The 21,837-nt window shown below is 34.3% G+C and overlaps 1 protein-coding gene across 4 annotated transcripts in view; it reads right to left on the bottom strand.

Moving 5' to 3' along the window:
* Positions 1–21,837, bottom strand: part of LOC101895370 (syndecan) — a 577,194-nt gene that overhangs the window by 302,518 nt on the left and 252,839 nt on the right. The gene's annotated exons all lie outside the window — the stretch shown is intronic.

Below are 21,837 nucleotides of genomic sequence, written 5' to 3' on the forward strand. Positions count from 1 at the left end.
AATTTTTTAATGAATATTTTTTCAAGCACTTTTCTAGATAATGGTTGTTTAAGGAATATTTTTTCAAGGACTTCTAAGGAAGTGGTTTTTTAAGGAACAAATCTGACACGAATCTTTAAAAAGAATATTAAAATATTCCAAGGACCTCTTCAACATCAAATGAGGATTATTTGTTCAAGGATTTGGATTTTTAAAGTCTATTAATTCAAGGTCCCAAGAAAGTGAGATTTTTAGACAATTTTTTCATAGACCTCCAAACGTAGATTTCTTAAAAACTATTTTTCAAATACCAAACAGACTGGATTTTTATAGATTTTGTAAGGACAACGAAACGTGTTTTTTTTTTTAAATATATATTTCAAGGACCTCATGACATTCTTTCAGGGACTCTCAAACGTAGATTTAAAAAAAAAATGCCTCAAGGACCTCCTGACATTTTTCCAAGTCGACTCAAATGTTAATTTAAAAAATATATATTTCAAGGACCTAACTAATATCTTGACATATTCAGAGATGATTTTTTACGAAACATTTTTAAAAGATCTCCTAACTTTTTAGGAGGACCCTCTAACGTGGATTTTTTAAAGAATATGTTTCAAGGACCCTCTAACGTGGATTTTTTAAAAAGTATGCTTCAAGGACCCTCTAAAGTGAATTTTTAAAGGAACATTTTTCAAGGACCTGATGATTTCTTAAAGACTAATTTTTAAGGACGCTCTAACGTGAATTTTTAAAGGAACATTTTTCAAGGACCTGCTTATTTATTAAGGGATATTTTTCAAGGTCATCCTAAATTATTTCCAAGAACACTCCAACGTGGACTTTTTAAAGACTTTTTTTCAAAACTGATGTTTTTCAAGGACCCTATAACATGAAGTTTTTAAAGAATATTTTTCAAGATCATCTTGATTTATTTCCAATGTGGATTTTTTTAAAAATCTTTGAACGAATTTTTGCAAGGACAAGCAAATATGGAACAGAAACATAGTGTCATTGAATAACCAAATTTGGATTTTTCTAATTTTTTAAAGACATTTTTAACAACAACCGTTGATTTTTAAGATAATGCGGTGTTTTAATTTTTGCCCTTCAACATTTGTTTTCAGGACATCCTGTTAAGTGTAAAACAAAAAAAAATAGAACTAAAAAATCCAACACTAAAAATTGACATAGATTTTTATTATGGAACTGCTTAATGTTCTTCAACACAAAAACGCGCACCACACAGGCAAACACACACACCCACTTTTGTATACGGTAACTGGCATATCCGTTTTTTTTTTCCTTCAGAATATCTGTGTAAAAGCCAACTAGAGAACGGGTTTCAGCCAAAGTTTTTAGTCTACTTTCCAATGAAAATAAACATTGTTACGATGTTTTTTCTATATTTCCCCCACAAAAGGAAGTTTCAAAGCTAACTAGCTGCTGCTTCTTCTACATCATCATCTGTATGGCGATAGTTTTTGGGCGCCATAAATGTCGATACATCAAAGCTTTGACAAGTTTTTTTTTTTTTTTTTAACCTGGATCTAGTGCAGGAATGCGAAAAAAACTAAAATGCATAAAATTACAACGAAAGTTGAAACAAAACAAAAAACAAAGCATAGTTTTAGGAGTTCGGGCTGTAGTAGTAGTAGCAAGGATTATATTTATTTAACATTTACACAACAAACTGTCCTGAAAGTTTAGTGTTCGCAACTGCTGCATGTTACTGCTACGGCTACCAATGTCCTTTTTTCTGGTCTGTTTCATATGTCCTTTTAGTTAATTCCCTATGGGTGTGTGTTAGTGTTGGTGTGTTTTTTTAACTGAAGTACATGACTTCAGCACTCTATTACTTTCGTCGTTGCCGGTTTTGTTGGCTTTGTTTTTTTTTTTTTTTTGTTTTTATTCCCAGGAATTTCCACTCCGCACCCACCGCCACCAAATCCGCATACCATGGCCACCACATGTAGTTACCATCATTTTATGGTTTAGATTTTTATTCTCGGAATAAAAACAAACCAGGATAACAATCAGCCAGCTGAACTACGTGATTTTGTTGGCGCTATTTGGAAATAGTTGTTGGTGGGTACAAACTTGCAAGCGGAGGACCCCATCGAGTGTGTGTGTGGTCGAAGATTTCTGAGAGAGTAAAAAAATATTTGACGAAGGAATCTAGAGGAAGTTGAGTCCACAGAATAACTTTTAAATGAAGCAGGAGAAATTTTAAAGGTGTTCTATAGAAAGAAAACTTTTTAGAGGACTTCTAGCTGTGGACTAGGACTTTAACGGTCTCAGATGAGACCTCGGTCTCGATTTTTTTCTATAGAAAAAGGCCTCAGAGAGGCCTCGAATTTTTTTTATAGAAAAAAGCGTCAGATGAAGCCTCGATTTTTTCTATAGAAAAAACCCTAAGGTGAGGCCTCGAAATTTCTTCTATAGCAAAACTTGCCTCAGTAGCTACTGAGGCCTCGAATTTTTTTCTATAGCAAAAAAAATGCCTCAGCAGCTACTGAGGCCTCGAATTTTTTCTATAGGAAAAAAAGTGCCTCAGCAGCTACTGAGGCCGCGAATTGTTTTCTATCGAAAAAAAATGTCTCAGTAGCTATCGAAAAAATACCTCAGTAGCTACTGAGGCCTTGAATTTTTTTCTACCGAAAAAAATGCCTCAGTAGCTACTGAGGCCTTGAATTTTTTTCCATCGAAAAAATGCCTCAGTAGCTACTGAGACCTTGAATTTTTTTCTATAGAAAAAAAAAGCTTCATATGAGGTCTCGAATTTTCTTCTATAGAAAAAAAAGCCTCATATGAGGTCTCGATTTTTTTTTATAGAAAAAAAGCCTCATATGAGGCCTCGAATTTTTCTATAGAAAAAAATGCCTCAGTAGCTACTGATGCCTCGTATTTTTTTCTATCGAAAAAAATGCCTCAGTAACTACTGAGGCCTCGAATTTTTTTCTATCGAAAAAAATGCCTCAGTAACTACTGAGGCCTCGAATTTTTTTCTATCGAAAAAAATGCCTCAGTAACTACTGAGGCCTCGAATTTTTTTCGATAGAAAAACAAATCTATCGAAAAAAATGCCTCAGTAACTACTGAGGCCTCGAATTTTTTTCTATCGAAAAAAATGCCTCAGTAACTACTGAGGCCTCGAATTTTTTTCTATCGAAAAAAATGCCTCAGTAGCTGAGGCCTCGAATCTTTTTCTATCGAAAAAAAAATGCCTCAGTAGCTGAGGCCTCGAATTTTTTTCTATCGAAAAAACATGCCTCAGTAGCTACTGAGGTCTCGAATTTTTTTCTATCGAAAAAAAAATGCCTCAGTAGCTACTGAGGCCTTGAATTTTTGCTATAGTTGCGGAGGCAGCGAATCTTTTCTATAGAAAAAAATTCTCGGTAGCTGAGGACTCAGATTTTTTCTATAGACAAAAAAGTCCCTCCATAGCTGAGGCCTCGGACTTTTTTCTATAGCAAAAAATGCCTCAGTTGCTGAGTCTTCGGATTTTTTCTCAGTAGCTGAGTTTTCGGATTTTTTTCTATAGGAAAAAAGAATGCCTCACTAGCTGAAGTGCCAGATTTTTTCTACCGAAAAAAAAACCTCAGTAGCTGAGGCTACGGATTTTTTTAATTGCCTTTGTAGCTGAGGCCTTGGTTTTTTTTTTTTTTTTTCAATGAAAAAAATCCTCAGCAGGACTCGATTTTTTTCTATAGAGAAAAATGCCTCAATATCTGTCCGTCCTAACCGTCCTTTTGAAATTCCCCTCCACGGTAGTTGCCAAGTGATATATAGGTGGGTTGTAACATGCCACAACAAAGGAAATGCCGGAGGACATTTTTTACACTATTAACTGGTGGCATAGAAAATTCTCTCTATGATGTACACAAACAATACACACACACTCACACTTCCTTAAACAAGGACAAAGTTCCAAACAACATGAGAGACGCGAAAAGTAACAGAGGGAAGGGAAAAGAAGGAGTTAGAAATGCAACTTTGACTCTTGAATAGAAAAAATTCTGCTCTTTTTTTACTACTCCTCCGCTCTTCGGTGGGTGGTAAAATGAAATGTTTAAAGGATTGTTTCTTGTTAGCAGCCATATTTGGTGTTCTTGTTGTTTCCCTTTTCGATCGCTGCAAAACACAACAAAAACAACACCATACAATGGAAAAAACGAGAGATATTTTTGCTAGTTCCTGTGTTGGTTGTGAATGGGCCCCCAAACGGGAGGAAAGATTGAATTTTCTGGGTCATTAAACTTTTACATATGAAATAGGAAATAACAACAGAAGCAACAACAAAAATCGAATCACACAAAACAATGGCAGCAATGGCTCCTCTAACCATCTGGGGGAGGAAAATAAATTTCTTTTTCTTTTGAGAATTTTTTTTTGTTTCAAAAAGGGGCAAACAAAGAATGGCATCGAAATTTGAATACAATGTTTTGAATGATTATGCATTCCAATTTGGGGGGTATCCTTAAGGATATGTGGCATATGTTTGTCACACATCTAAAAATTATAAAAATAAATATTTTTCAATAGTATTTGAGCTGAGACAAATTTGTATATTTTGTCGAAACTTACCCATACCATAAGGGAAAGGAGCAAATATTGAATTAACATACCTGAAATAGAGTAAAAAACAAAATTAAAAAAAAATTATTATATATAAATAATTAATATTTTTATTTCAATTTACTTTTATAGAATAACAATTTTGAACTTGAGAAAATAAAAAAGGATATGAAAAAATGAAAATATAGAAACCAAAAAAAAAAAAAAAAAAAAAAAAATAGCAGTAAGTTCGGCCGGGCCAATTTTTGAATACCCTCCGACATTTGGAACGAATTTGGCAATTCTCAAAAAAAAAAATAAATAAATAAATAAAATCCGTTAAAAATTCTATCAAAATCTTAAAAATACCGAATATAGCCGTTATATTAGGGTCTATACTTCGATGTGGACCTGCATAGGCAAATTTTGTCATAAGTCTTTGGAATATTCAAATGCGAAACAAAATATCGCTAAAATCATCAAAATACCAGATATCAAGAGGTACCGTTATAAGCGGGGCGAAGCGAAGACGTGGACCTGCACAGACAATTTTCTGTCACTGGCTATAGTACCTATAGCGAACTCTAAATACAAAATTTGAAGCAATTCCGGTGACCAATATCGCTAAAATCATCAAAATACCGAATGTCGGAATAAGGAGGGTATAGGAAGACGTGGACCTGCACAGACAATTTTCTGTCACAGGCTGTAGTACCTATTACGAAGTTCAGATACCAAATTTGAAACATTTCCGGTGAATAATGTCGCTTAAATCGCCAAAATACCGAATATCGGGAGGTGCCGTTATGTGGAGGCCATACGATGACGTGGACCTGCACCGATAATTTTCTCTCATAGGCTGTAGTACCTATTACGAACTTCAGATACCAAATTTGAAACATTTCCGGTGAATAATGTCGCTTAAATCACCAAAATACCGAAAATAGGGAAATACCATTACATAGAGGCTTTGCCAAAACGTGGACCGACATAGCCCATTTTCAATACCAAAAGTCCTGTAGATATAGTATACATTTGAGTACAATTTTATCAACCTACTTTATTTCGTTCGGAAGCTAGAGTGATTTTCACAGATGGATAAAACAGACCTCAGTTCTGAGGAGCGATTTTTTTCTACAGAAAATAAATAGACCTCAGTCTTGCCGAGTAATTTTTTCAGTAGACAAAAAATAGACCTCAGTCCTGAGGACTGATTTCTTTTTCTATAGAAAAACAAGAAATAAATATCAGTGTCTTTATATTTCAGCCCTGAGGAGCGATTTTTTTTATAGAACATATTTATACTTTGTGGGGCCTAAAATGTATATTTCGATGTGTTACAAACGGAATGACAAACTTAATATACCCTCCACACCACTAGGGATTTTTTTCCTATAGAAAAAAAATCGGGCCCTCAGTAATGAGGGATTTTTTTCCCATAGAAAAAAAATCGGGCCCTCAGTGGGATGAGGGATTTTTTTTCCCATAGAAAAAAAAATCGGGCCCTCAGTAATGAGGGTTTTTTTTCCTATAGAAAAAAAATCGGACCCTCAGTAATGAGGGATTTTTTTCCTATAGAATAAAAATCGGACCCTCAGTAATGAGGGATTTTTTTTTCCCATAGAAAAAAAATCGGGCCCTCAGTAATGAGGGATTTTTTTTCCATAGAAAAAAAAATCGGGCCCTCAGTGGGATGAGGGATTTTTTTTCCCATAGAAAAAAAATCGGGCCCTCAGTGGGATGAGGGATTTTTTTCCCATAGAAAATAAATCGGGCCCTCAGTGGGATGAGGGATGTTTTTTCCCATAGAAAAAAAATCGGGCCCTCTGTGGGATGAGGGATTTTTTTCCCATAGAAAAAAAATCGGGCCCTCAGTAATGAGGGATTTTTTCCCATAGAAAAAAAAATCGGTCCCTCAGTAATGAGGGATTTTTTTCCCATAGAAAAAAAATCGGGCCCTCAGTGGGATGAGGGATTTTTTTCCCATAGAAAAAAAATCGGGCCCTCAGTGGGATGAGGGATTTTTTTCCTATAGAAAAAAAATCGGACTCTCAGTGGGATGAGGGATTTTTTTCCTATAGAAAAAAAATCGGACCCTCAGTAATGAAGGATTTTTTTTTCCTATAAAAAAAAAATTGGAGCCTCAGTAATGAGGGATTTTTTTCCTATAGAAAAAAAAATCGGAGCCTCAGTAATGAGGAATTTTTTTTTGCCTATAGAAAAAAAATCGGACCCTCAGTAATGAGGGATTTTTTTCCTATAGAAAAAAAAATCGGACCCTCAGTAATGAGGGATTTTTTTCCCCTATAGAAAAAAAATCGGACCCTCAGTAATGAAGGATTTTTTTTTCCTATAAAAAAAATTGGAGCCTCAGTAATGAGGGATTTTTTTCCTATAGAAAAAAAATCGGACCCTCAGTAATGACGTATTTTTTCCCATAGAAAAAAAATAGTTTATAACAAAATTTCTTATTCCTGACGACAGATTTTTGGTATAAAAAATCACTTTCATTGAGCTTCAGTCTATAATCTTTTACTGTCTTTAGTCCCTGCGGATATTGTCATGGCTTTGCGACTTACATTCGCTATGTGCGAAAAAAAAACACCCGCTGACAATTGTAAATCTACCACGTTTTTCCAGTGGATGGAAAAATAGACCGCATTACAATGATTTCGAACAAGCCATATGTACAGGAGTCAGGTTACATCTGTTGCCAGAATTACAATCTATTCAGTTCTGAAAGGGGAGAATGATACAAAAAAAAAACCAAACAAAAAAATAACCAAAGTACCATTGTAGCATAAGAGGTGGGTATAATAACGTCGGTTGGTTGCGGTAAAGCTCTAGAGAACTAGAACAACAAGGACGCATTATCCAACCTCCCAATGCCTCTAAAAATTAAAACTCAAGTCATTAACATGCCATCCCATCGAAGTCCCTAAAAAAAAGTTAATCAGAACCACCCTCCAACTTTTCTTTCAAGCTGTTACTATTTCCCCATAAGAGGTGAGTATAATAAGGTAGGTTGGGTTAAGAAATACTCTCGAGATCCAAAGTGAAAGAGGTACCTACTCTCATCCTCTCAAAATCTTTAAAAAAGTTTATCAGAACCACCCCTGCCACCATTTTTTTTTTTTTTTTTTTTTTTTGAAATGCGCTTGACATTGTCTCCGCCCGTGTAGATAATAAAGCAATTTTAGCTGCACAATTTCCTGTACGGTCCAGTTAATTATGGGGTCATAATAGATAGAGAATACGTTTCACATTTGTGAGTTCAACGAGATGTTTGTGTGTGAGTTCCACTCACACACATGCACACCTTACTTCATATCCTTACTCATTGTGGAGGAGGATTCTTCGAAGCAAAGAAGAAAAAAAGCTTTAACATGACCATTTTTCCACCATCAGGGCAATGATGACATCGCAATGCACGGAGGACAATCAACTGCAGTGTCTGTATGTATGTGTGTGTGTGTGTAAGGCATTTGACTTTAACCAGGCAAAATGGCCAGGAACCTAGATGACACTTATATGTGACATATTCCACACTCACAAACACAGAGGTAAGCATGTGGAAGATTGGGCAAAAAAGGTCGAACGTGGATGTAGAGAATCTGATGGAACTCTACACAGAGTGAGAACGTTTTCCCTCAGGCAGAGGTCTAGTTTTTTCCTAAGGAGCGATTTCTTTCTATAGAAAAAAAAATAGACCGCTGTACTGAGGACTGATTTTTTCTATCGAAAAAAGTAGACTTCTGTACTAAGGACTGATTTTTTTCTATAGAAAAAAACTAGACCTCAGTCCTGAGGACTGATTTTTTCTATAGAAAAAAAGTAGACCTCAGTCCTGAGGACTGATTTTTTTCTATAGAAAAAAGCAGAACTCCTTCCTGAGGACTGATTTTTTCTATAGAACAAAATAAACCTCAATTCTGAGGACTGATTTTTTTGCTATGGAAAAATATAGACCTCAATTCTGAGGACTGATTTTTTTTCTATGGAAAAAAAAAGTAGACCTCTGTCCTGAAGACTGATTTTTTTCTATAGAAAAAATGTTGACCTCAGTCCTGAGGATTGATTTTTTTCTATAGAAAAAAGTAGACCTCAGTCCTGAGGATTGATTTTTTTCTATAGAAAAAAGTAGACCTCAGTCCTGAGGATTGATTTTTTTCTAGAGACCTCAGTCCTGAGGACTGATTTTTTTCTATAGAAAAAAAGTAGACCTCCGTCCTGAGGACTGATTTTTTTCTATAGAAAAAAAGTAGACCTCAGTTCTGAGGATTGATTTTTTTCTTGATATTATAAAAAAATAAATCTCAGTGCCCTTAAACCTAAGTCCTGAGGATCGATTTTTTTTCTATAGAACAAAAAACGACCTCAGTCCTGAACACCGATTTTTCCTTTGGAAAAAATTTATAGTCCTCAGGACCGATTTTTTATTTTTATAGAAAAAAAACCCCAGTTCTAAGCACCGATCCAGAAACCTGTTCTCTAATTTTTCCCAAAATACCTCTTCTTTGCACTGCAGCGCTGAATTGGCCCTATCGACCACAGCAACGAAACCAAGAGTTCTCTGCTGCAGTTGAAAACAACAAAGGTTTTGGGTTTTTCCAATTGAAACTGTATTAGACAGCCATAAAGAACAATGCAGGCTGCTTGCTGCCAGACCACTAAAAAGGTGTATCCCATCCACTCTGGAGATTATCTCAAAGGAAATTTGTTACACTTCCAGAAGAACAGCCTTTAATAAACTCCCAAAAAGCCGAGCATTAAGAAAATTAGAGACAAACAAAGTGAAGATTAATTTGTGGAAACTTGTTTGGAATTCTGCCGCTCAGACCACTGCATTTATCAAATAAAATCGAAACCTAATACAATTCCAATACAAACTGGTTACCAGAGATTCTAAATATTGAGATTTCTGACAAAAAAAGTGTTCGTTCGTTGATACTTCCCACACAGATTCCTTGTTTTTCATGTTGTTCCCTAAAAGTATGCAATAAATAATTTGTAATAGGTATTTTTCAATATCAATATTACAAGAGCTGAAAACCATGGAAAGTCTATGCAAATTTAATATTTCCTAGCATTTCTTTTTTTCTCAAATTTAATTGAAATATTTGGATACATCAAACTGCAGCCAGCACACTCATATACTCCCACACATCCGTACCGCAAACAAACACTAACCAAATGCATGCCAAAAACCACACATAAACGCACCCGAAAAAAAAATCGGTTCGAACAAAAAATATGCAAGTGCGAAAGTGTGTGAGTTTGCTTACACGAGAATAGAACACAAATGAGTTTTCATCCATTGTCAGATTCGGTCCATAAAGATGTGTATATGTCTGCCTCACTGTCTGTCGGTCCATTTGTCGGTATGGTGGTGGTGGTGGTGGTACAACATTTTGTGGCATAGCAAACATTGTTAAATAACTCGACAAAACAAAACACCATCGAGGGCATGCCGAAAAAATATTCATTTTGTCACGTACTAAATTGCCATTGTTTGTTCAAGTAATCGAATAAAAAGGAAAACCAAACGCATAAAGGACCTGGCAAACGTAAGAACAAACGAAAGAACTAACGAATGCACCACAGTTATATGAATAACATAAGTTTTGGGGTTTACTGCAGCGGCAGCAGGAACGAAGAAAAAAACCCCGTACTTAAGGGGTTCAAAAGTGAATATTTAGGAGGGGATTCGAGGGAAGTTTCAGGTCAGGACAGATAACAGATACTGAATTTTTTCTACCCAAAAAAAATCATCAGGGAACCGAAATCTTCAGAAAAAAGGTCGAACTTTTCTCCTAGTATTTTTTCTATAGAAAAACAGTCGTTAGACCCGAATAGTGTTTTTTCTATTCTATTCCCTCTTTATAGAGGGCAGATTTTTTCTATAGGAAAAATCCTCTATTGCCGAATACCGATTTTTTCTATTGAAAAAAATTCCTCTTTAGAGAGGGCCGAATTTTTTTTCTATAGAAAAAAATCGCTCTTTAGCGAGGGCCGAATTTTTTGCTATAGAAAAAAATCCTTCTTTGGCGAGTGCCCAATTTTTTTCTATAGAAAAAAAATCCCTCTTTGGCGAGCGCCCAATTTTTTTCTATAGAAAAAAAATCTCTCTTTGGCGAGCGCCCGATTTTTTTCTATAGAAAAAAATCGCTCTTTGGCGAGGGCCCGATTTTTTTCTATAGAAAAAAATCCCTCTTTGGCGAGCGCCCAATTTTTTTCAATAGAAAAAAAATCCCTCTTTGGCGAAGGCCCAATTTTTTTGCTATAGAAAAAAATCCCTCTTTAGAGAGGTCCGAATTTCTTTCCTATAGGAAAAAAATACCTCTTTGGCGAGCGCCCAATTTTTTTCTATAGAAAAAAAATCTCTCTTTGGCGAGGGCCCGATTTTTTTCTATAGAAAAAAATCCCTCTTTGGCGAGCGCCCAATTTTTTTCTATAGAAAAAAAATCCCTCTTTGGCGAGGGCCCAATTTTTTTGGTATAGAAAACATCTCTCTTTAGAGAGGGCCGAATTTTTTTGCTATAGAAAAAAATCCCTCTTTAGAGAGGGCCGAATTTTTTTGCTATAGAAAAAAATCTCTCTTTAGAATTTTTTTGCTATAGAAAAAATCCCCCTTTAGACAGGGCCGAATTTTTTTGCTATAGAAAAAAAATCCGTCTTTAGCGAGGGCCCAATTTTTTTGCTATTGAAAAAAATCACTCTTTGGCGAGGGCCGAATTTTTTTGCTATTGAAAAAATCCTCTTTGGCGAGGGCCCATTTTTTTTTATAGAAAAAAAAATCCATCTTTAGCGATGGTCGAATTTTTTTCTATAGAAAAAAAATCCCTCTTAAGCGAGGGTCGATTTTTTTTTTGCTATAGAAAAAAATCCCTCTTTAGCGAGGGTCGAATTTTTTTTTGCTATAGAAAAAAATCCCTCTTTAGCGAGGGTCGAATTTTTTTGCTATAGAAAAAAATCGCTCTTTAGCGAGGGCCGAATTTTTTTGCTATAGAAAAAAATCGCTCTTTAGCGAGGGCCGAATTTTTTTGCTATAGAAAAAAATCGCTCTTTAGCGAGGGCCGAATTTTTTTGCTATAGAAAAAAATCGCTCTTTAGCGAGGGCCGAATTTTTTTGCTATAGAAAAAATCGCTCTTTAGCGAGGGCCGAATTTTTTTGCTATAGAAAAAAATTGCTCTTTAGCGAGGGCCGAATTTTTTTGCTATAGAAAAAAATCGCTCTTTAGCGAGGGCCGAATTTTTTTGCTATAGAAAAAAATCCGTATTTAGCGAGGCCGAATTATTTTCCTATAGAAAATAATCCTTCCTTAGCGAGGGCCCAGTAATGAACTATAGAAAAAAAAATTGCCTCAGTGATGAAATGAAGCCGCTAATACTTTTCTTTTATTTATTTATTTTTACTTATTTATTTTATTATTATTTATTTATTTTTTGTAGAAAAAAGTGCTACAGTGATAAACTGAGGCCTCGGATTTTTTTCTATAGAAAAAATATCTGTGGTGACCTGAGGTTGAGGCTCCTAATTTTTTCTAATAGAAAAAAATCGAGTTTCACCTAAAAAATGTCTCATCACAACATTCTTGCTTTCGTAGCCATTCTTCAAACTTTTGCTATTACCCTGCCATAATATTTGAATTACATATTTGCATAGCAATGTGCGACTCTTTTCAGAAAAAAAAGGTTACAAATATTTGTTTTCTTTTTAATATCAGCATTAAACACAAAAAATCCTTAGTTTATTAATTTAATTATTGAAAGAGTTTTTGTGCCCTATGATGTACTACTTCACAGATTTCATTCCATTTTTCTCCTGAGTGCAAACGAAAGCAAATCAACTCTCTGAGCTGTGTAAAATAGCATTTTACTATTTAGATGAACAGAAAAAATACATGGCAAAAAGTAATTAAAAAATGTGGATTTTTCCAGTAGCATTTCATTTGTTTTTAGTGCCATGGCATTGCATTGTTGACTTGTTAACTAAATAACAATAATGCTCATGATGAGACAAAACATGCTGTATGGTTGAAAGTGATATGGAGATGCAAGAGAACACGGCAGGGGCGTAGAGCACCCTATTTTCGGAAATTAGAATGAGATTTTCGGTAAATTGTTGGATGTGAGAAAATATTCTAGAAAATGGATTTTTTCAAAGGTGGATATTTCCCTTATCCACGCCCCTGTTTAGAGTAAAATTTTTACAACACTGTTGTCAATGAAGCTGTATATATGTATACAGCATATTCATTCACGTAACATGAACTGAAATAGAGGTGTTGTTTATTGTAAAGTCAACAAAACACTACATTTTAATTAGCTCCTAAATGTATGCTATACACATATACTGTATGTTATATGCTACACATTGAGTACGTGTGGATGCGTGTGTGTGTAGATACTTATTCGACTGTAATCAAACCAAAGCCACCACCACTCACACACACAGAAACACATGCAGCGACATCATTCAGTGTTTGGCTCGAAACAAACATGCCTCATTACCGTCAGCTAACGCAGCCAAATACACCCATCTACACACATGAGCATACATGTGTATCTGTGTGGGTGTGTGCAACAGAATTGTAACACGATTCCTGTAAACCATTCTAATATTGATTTCCATTCTCTGCTGGGCAGTAATGCGTTTGACTGGAATCGCCCGTTTTTTTTTTTTTTTTTTTTTTGGTCCGCTTATTGATGGTTTGATACCATCCGGCAAACGTTTGGATATAATTGTGGACATTATTTTTCCAAACCCAAGCGGAGCTGCTCTTTAACCGCTGATTGTCATTGTGGCCGCTTGATGAGGTGTATTCATTTGGATGTGGGTTTTTGGACGAAATTCTAATTAACAATAACTGTATTTGTTGTTTGGGAAACTTAATTTTTTTAGGGACGAACAAAACATGAATGTTTTAAATGAAAAATGTTCAAACAAAATGGAATTTTTAAAATAATATTTTTTTTTAAAGGACCAATGGAAGTGGAATTTTTAAAAGAATATTTTTTTAAACTACCAATGGATGTTGATTTGTTAAAGAATAATTTTTATTTTAGATTTTTTAAAGAAAATTCTTCAAAGGACCAAAAGATGTGGATTTTCTAAAGAATATTTTTTCAAAGGACCAATGGACGTGGATTTTTTTTAAAATATTTTTTTAAAAGGACCAAGCTAATGTGGATTTGTAAAAAAAATCAAAGAATCAACAGATGGGGATTTTTATATAGAATGTTTTTTCAAAGGACCAATTAACTTGGATTTTTTAAGGAATATTCTTTCAAAGATCCAATGGACAAATGGATTTTTAAAAAAATATTTTTCAATATTTTTTCCGAGGACCAAAGGACCAAGGGATTTAAATAAAAATATTTTTTCAAAGGACCAATAGACTTTTTTTTAAAGCCTATTTTTAAAGGGCATTCGAAAGGAATATTTTTCAGGACACTAAGCAGTCGTGGATTTTTAAAGAATATTTTTTTAAGAGACCAAGCAGTCGTGGATTTTTAAGGAATATTTTTTCAGAGGACCAATTGACGTGGATTTTTAAAGAATATTTTTTCCAGAGGACCAATTGACGTGGAGTTTTAAAGAATATTTTTTCAGAGGACCAATTGACGTGGATTTTTAAAGAATATTTTTTCAGAGGACCAATTGACGTGGATTTTTAAAGACTATTTTTTCATGAGACCAAGCAGTCGTGGATTTTTAAAGAATATTTTTTTAGGACCAAGCAGTCGTTTAAAGATTTTTTATCAAAAGGACCAATCGACTTGAATTTTCAAAGCCAATTTTTAAGGGACATTCAAAAAAAATTCTTTTCAGAGTACCACGTAGACGTGGATTTTTTAAAAATATTTTTTTCAGAGGACGAACCAACGTGAATTTTTAAAGACTATTTTTTAAAGGAACAATAGACGGGGATATTTTAAAAACATTTTTTACAGAACCAACGGATCTTTTAAAAAAATATTTTTTCAAAGGAACAACCGACGTGGATCATTAAAAAAAATATTTTTTCAAATGACCAACCGACGTAGATCTTGTATTTTTCAAAGAAGCAATGGACTTAGATTTTTTAAAAAAAAGAATTTTATAAGAATATTTTTTTTTTTTTTTCAAAGGACTAACCGACGTGAATTTTTTAAATATTCTTTTTCAAAGATCCAACCGACGTGGCTTTTTTTAAAGAATATTTTTTTCAAAGGACCAACCGACTTGGATCTTATAAAAGAATATGTTTCAAAGGACAAACGACGTGGAATTTTTAAAAGAATTGGATTTAAGAAAAATATATATATATTTTTCAAAGGACCACTGGACGCGAATTTTTTAAAAAAATATATATATTTTTACAAAGGACCAATGGACGCGAATTTTTTAAACAAGAATATTTTTTCAAAGGACCTATGGACGTGGATTTTTTAAAGAATGTTTCTTCAATGGGCGTGAACTTTTTAGGAATATTTTTTCAAAAGTCCAACCGACGTGGGTCTTTTAAAGGAATATTTTTTCAAAGGACCAATGGAAGTGAATATTTTAGAAGAATATTTTTTTTTTAAAGGACCAATGAACTTAGATTTTTTAAAGACTATTTTTTAAAGGACCAATGGACGGGGATATTTTTAAAAACATCATTTACAGAACCATCGGACCTTAATTTTTTAACGGATGTTTCTTCAATGGACGCGGATTTTTTAAAGAATATTTTCTCGAAGGACCAACCGACGTGGATTTTTTAAAAGAATATATTTTCAAAAGGTCCAATGGAAGTAAATTTTTTTAAAAATATTTTTTTAAAGGACCAACCGGCGTGGATTCTTTCAAAGAATATTTTTTAAAAGGTCCAATGGAAGTGATTTTTTTCAAAAATATTTTTTCAAAGGAGCAATACACTTTGATTTTTTGTAAAAAAAAATTCTTTTCAAAGAAACAATGGACGTTGATTTTTGAAGGAATATTTTTTCAAGGGACCAATGGACGTTGATTTTGAAGGACTATTTTTTCAAAAGACAAATGGACGTGATGAACTGAGGCCTCCGAATTTTTTCTTCTATTTTTTTCTATAGAAAAAATGCCTCAGCTGTGAACTGAGGCCTCCAAATCTTTTCCTCCGAATTTTTTACTATAGTAAAAAATGCCTCAGCGATGAACTGAGGCTTTCCGATTTTTTTCTATGGCAAAAGATGACTCAGTGATAAACTGAGTCTAAGGACCAATAGACGTAGATTTTTTAAAGAATATTTTATAAAGGACAAGGAGATATTTTTTAAAAGGATTGAATTTTATTTTTTTTAAGATTTGGATTTTTAAAGACTATTTTTCAGAAGGACCTTTAAAAGGATTATTTTTTTAATTAATTTCATTACGATAAACAAACGCCAAAAAAAGACGATTTTTAAGGATATTTTTCCCAGGAGTTTCAGACCAAAAATTGTATATTTTTTGAAGATATTTTTCGAGAAGTAGCCAAGGCCTCAATGATGTTTTTTAAGATAATTTCAATGACTTCATATCCAATAAAATTTAAAAATAAAAAAACAGTTATGGCCTTGAAAATTTGTATAGTTTTTATGAAACCCTCTCAAAGTTAAAAAAAACTACCAGGAAAATACAGCTAAACCCCTAAAACATTTTACATGGATGATATGAGGACTTTATTCCTTATTCTTGCATCCGAGAACTAATATTTGTATATAGAATTCCTTTCCTGTGGAATTACTGTGTCCTATGGAAAAATGCCATTTCCATATTGGAATCTTAAACTCTTAATGTGCAACAGCCCCAACTTAAATAGCGCCCCTTTGCCAAAAATATTCACCCGTTAAACTGCATATCTTAACACCAAAAAAAATAAAATAAAATAAAATAAACAGCAGAACATCCATTCATTAAATATTCATTTACCTTTACAAAATTGATGAAGTGTACTCCATCTGTTGGTTGAATGTTATTTATTTACATTCATTCCTTACATTCACAAATACACACCTATATACAGGGAGAGATTAAAAAAGTGCTACCAACTTCAGACTGCTATTATTTCTAAGCCACTCGTCCGACAGCTGTTACGATTTTTCCAGTGACAGCTCAATATATTCTCTACAAGCGTACAAAAGCATTTTGGTGAAAATTTTCCAGGAAAAAAAGTAATTCGTGATGGAATTGAAGCGTGATAGTGTGATATCTTTATATTTGGCTGGAGAACCACAAGTGGCTATCGTTTGAGCACCCTACCATTTAAATGTGAATAAATCTTTTGTGTCTCGATCCATCGCTCGTTACCGTGATACTGGTAGCGTAGTCCGACTTACAGGAAGTGGACGAAAAAAAACAGCAACAACAGCAGAAATGGTTCGAAAAGTAAAGCAGCGGTGGCCCAAAAAATGGCTCGTCAGCTGAACATATCGCAATATTCCATTCGGCAAATATTGAAAAATGAGCTGGGGGTAAAGCCATTGAAATTGTAAAAAGTCCAAGCATTTATACCGCAACTAAAAGAAAATAGACTCAAAAGAGCTTCTTGGCCGAAAGTGATGAACTGCCGAATTTGCTTTTTTCTCTGATGAGAAAACATTCGTTTTCGGGCAGTTTATAAACAAACAAAATGATCGTGTTGACCTGCCAAAGAGGTCAGCTGAAAATGTGCAACTTCGCCGGCCATGGTGAAAGTGTGGACCACCATAACAGCCGATGATCGCTCTCTGCTCGTATTAATCGCCCGTGGCATCAGAATAAATGCCGAGTATTATCGCGAAAATATTCTGGAGGGTCTATAAAAGCCTTGGACACGTAAACATTTTGGTCGCAGACCTTAGACATTCCAACAGGACTCAGCACCATCGCACTCAGCCACCACAAAATCTTCGGATTCCAATCCGTAGGACTATTGTGACTGTAGTATTTTGGAAAGCAAAGTTGGCACTAAAAATACCAAAGTGTTAATCACCTCAAACACTTCAGCGCAGAGCCACATTCGGGCAGCCTGTGGCGGTTTCATTGGCCGTCTGAAGGCCAAAGGTGACCACTTCGAACAAATCTAAACTTATTGTAAAATTTGATGCTGTTTCCGACATTTGTTGCTTTTATTTCATAAAAAAAAACAAAGAAGTAAAAAAGTAGTAAGATTGTCCGGGCCGAACTTTTCGGAACGAGTTAGAAAATGTTCAAAAAAATAAAATCCATTGAAAATTGTGTTAAAATCTTTAAAATACCTAATATCGGAAGGTGCCGCTATATAGGGGGATATATTGTGGACCTATGTGGACAAATCTATGACTGGGGGTAAAGTACTCACAAGGATCTCCTTGTGTGGATTTTCAGATAATTCCATTGGGAAATGTGCAGACCCTTGACCTGCCTGCATACTATGTATGGTGGAGGGTATAAAAAATTTTAAAAATTATGGCGTTTAACTTTGTTGCAGTCTGTATACCCTCCACCATACTATGGAGCGTACATTAACTTTGTCATTCCGTTTGTAACTAAGACCCAACAATATTTTTTTGATCAGCGTTAAAATTCTAAGACTATTTAGCCATGTCCGTCCGTCTGTCTGTTGTAATCACGCTATAGTCTAAACGAATTAATATAGGAAGCTAAATTTTGCACAGATCTCTCTTTTGTCTGCAGGCAGGTCAAGAATTTTGCACATATGTTTATTTTGCCAGTAGGCAGACTAAGTTCGTAAATGATCCATGTAGGTCCAAGTTATCATATAGCCCCCATATAACGGTACCTCCCGATATTCAGTATTTTAATGATGTTAGCGACATTATTCAACGGAAATGTTTCAAATTTGACATTTGAAGATCGAAATGGATACTACAGCCTAAGACAGAAAATTGTCTGGGCAGGTCCATGTCTTCTTATAGCCCTATATAGCGGTACCTCCCTAAATGAGATATTTTGACGATTTTAGGTACAATATCCCCCGAAATTGTTTGAGATGTCGTATTTGAAGTTCGTAACGGATGCTACAGCCTGTGACAGAAAAATTGTCCATGCAGGTCCAGGTCTTCGTATAGCCCAAAATAATGGTACCTCCCGATATTCGGTATTTTTATTGATTTTAGCGACATTATTCATCGGAATTGTTTCAAAGTTGGCATTTGAAGTTCGTAATAGATACTACAGCTTATGACAGAAAATTGTATGTGCAGGTCCACATCTTCGTATAGCCCCCCTATAACGATACCGTCCAATATTCGGTATTTTGATGATTTTTAGCGTCATTATTCACCGGAGTAGTTCCAAATTACGTATTTGAAGTTCGCAATGGGAACTACAGTCTGTGACAGAAAATTTTCCATGCAAGGCCATGTCTTCGTATAAGCCCCATATATCAGTACCTCCCTATATTCGGTATTTTGATGATTTTAGGTACAATACTCACAGAAATTGTTTAAAATGTCGTATTTAACATTCGCAATGGATGCTACAGCCTATAACAGAAAATTGTCTATTCAGGTCCAGGTCTTCGTATAGGTCCGATATAACGGTACCTCCCAATATTCGGTAGTTTGATGATTTTAGCGTCATTATTTACCAGAATTGTTTCAATTTACGTAGCCTGAGACAGAAAATTGTCTATTCAGGTCCAGATCTTCATACAGGTCCGATATAACGGTACCGCCCTATATACGGCATTTTGATGCATTAAGCTACATTATACACCGTTTATTTCAAGTTTCAAATTTGAATATGGTTATCGCTTATAATAAACAATGGCCAATGCCTATGTAGGTCCACGTCGTATAGACCCTAATATAACGACTATATCTTGGATATTTTTAAGATTTTAATAGAATTTTTAACGGATTTTATTATTATTTTATTTATTTTTTTGAAAGTATTCAAATTCGTTCCAAAATTGTGGAGGGTATTCAAAGTTCGGCCCGGCCCGGAAAGTACTACTTTTTAACTTATTTTTATCTTACCCTGTATATACCTTTTTGGTGACAGTGTTGGCTACATGAGTGCTTTGGGTTTTACAGAAAAAAAAAAATAGAACAACACCCATCTACATTTTAATATTGAAGTGACAAAAAAAAATATTTTTTTGGACGATTTGTTGAAAAAATGCAGGAAATGGGAGCTGTTTGTTTGTTTTGTCTCAGCAATGCCAAAAACAAAAGCAACAACAAAATTACATTTTTATTACGAAATTGCAAAATATGGTGAACATGGGGACAGACAGAGAGACATACAACCGTACATGCCATGCAACATATTCTCCATAAAATGTTGCAGTTGTAAATGGTAGTTGGGGACACATGTTTTGAGGGGGTTGGGGGGTTACTCAGGCCATGTGGAAAAACAATGCCATATGCAATTTCACATGTTGTTGGAAAAGTCAATGAAATACTTTATGATTTGCGAAAATTATCAAAATAAAAAGTTTCATAGAGAGCATGGATTTTCTTTGTAAACTTTTAAGGATTTTGCAGAAAAATAAATACTTCAGTCCTTGAAAAAATTCTTTTAAATATTTTACGAGGTCCTTGAACAAATTTTCTTTCAGAAAAGCCAAGTGTAGTAGTCTGTTTATCAAATAAAAAATCGAAATTTGGTGTTCAGAAGGTACCTCAAAAAAAAAAATAAATAAATAAATAAATATAATAATAATAATTATAATAATAATAATAATAATAATAATAATAATAATAATAATAATAATAATAATAATAATAATTGTAATAACAAATAAATAAATAAATAAAATAATATTTTTGCTGTTTAGGAAGTCCTCAAAAAATAGTTTTTATAAAATTCTTGAAACAATATTCTTAAAAAACCACGTTTGATATCCCGAAGATCATTCAAAATGTCTTCTTCAACAGATACATTTTTGGTGTTAAGGAGGTCCATGAAAAATATTCTATATAAAAATCACGTTTGGAGCTCTGGAGGGGTAATATATTAAATGTTATATAACAAGTAAACAAAAAACATTAAGTTCGGCCGGGCCAAACTTTTAATACCCTCCACCTTAGGGTAAAGGAAACATTAGAAGAAATGTGGCAAAAACCATTAAAATGCCGAATATCGGGGGTACCGTTATATGGGGCTATACCAAATCGTGGACCTACACATGCAATGTTTTGCCACAAATCCGTGAAAAAATGTGGCAAAAATCACCAAAATACCGAATATCGGGAGGTACCGTTATATAAGGGCTATACCAAAACGTGGACCTATAATTACAATGACTCGCCACACGAACTAGGACCCATTATGACCCACGAATACCAATTTTAAGACAAATCATTGAAAAAAAAAATGCACAAACCACTAAAATATCGAATATCGGGAGGTACCGTTATATGGGGGCTATACCAAAACGTGCACCTATACATGCAAACCGACTTAGAATTTTATGCTGATTATGAATATATATACTTTATGGGGTCTACGGCGAATATTTAAGGATGTTACAAACGGAATTACAAAGTTAATATACCCTTTCCTTTCCAAGGTGGAGGGTATACAAATATTCTTTGAAAAACTTAAATTTAGTGTTGAGCCAATATTCTGTAAAAATTCACGTTCAGGGATCTATAAGATACAAAAAAAAAACTGCAACAAAGTCAAATGCCATAATTTTTTAATTTTTTTTTTAATTTATTTTTTATTAAATGAAAGCAGCAAATGTCGGAAATGGCATCAAATTTTAGAATAAGTTTAGATTACTTCGAATTGGTCACCTAGGGCACGAATTATGGCCTTCTAACGTCGAATGAAACCGTCACATGCTGCCCGAATGTTGCTCTGCGGCATTTTGGCCCATTCCCGGCGAACCGCTTGCTTGAGGTGAAGGACACTTTGGTGTTTTTTAGTGCCATCCTTGCTTTCCAAAATACTCGAGACACAATAGTCCAACCGATTGGTATCCGGAGATTTTGGTGGCAAGTAAACATGATCATTTTGTTTGTTTATAAACTGCTGGACAACGAATGTTTTCTCATCGGAGAAAACCCAAATTCAGTGGTTCACCACTTTCGGCCAAGCGGAGCAACTCTTTAGCTCTTTTGAGTCTATTTTCATTCTGTTGTGGTGTAAGTTCTCGAACATTTTGGAATATCAAGGGCTCTACCGCGATCACATTTTTTAATATTTGCCGAATGGAATGTTGCGATATGTTCAGCTCACGAATATATATATATATATATATATATATATATATATATATATATATATATATATATATATATATATTTATATATATTCTTGATCAACATCAAATTCTATGTCGATTTAGCGATGTCCGTCCGTCTGTGGAAATCACTCTA

Source organism: Musca domestica, unplaced genomic scaffold (assembly GCF_030504385.1).
Source record: "Musca domestica strain aabys unplaced genomic scaffold, Musca_domestica.polishedcontigs.V.1.1 35, whole genome shotgun sequence".
In the NCBI taxonomy this organism is placed as follows: domain Eukaryota; kingdom Metazoa; phylum Arthropoda; class Insecta; order Diptera; family Muscidae; genus Musca; species Musca domestica.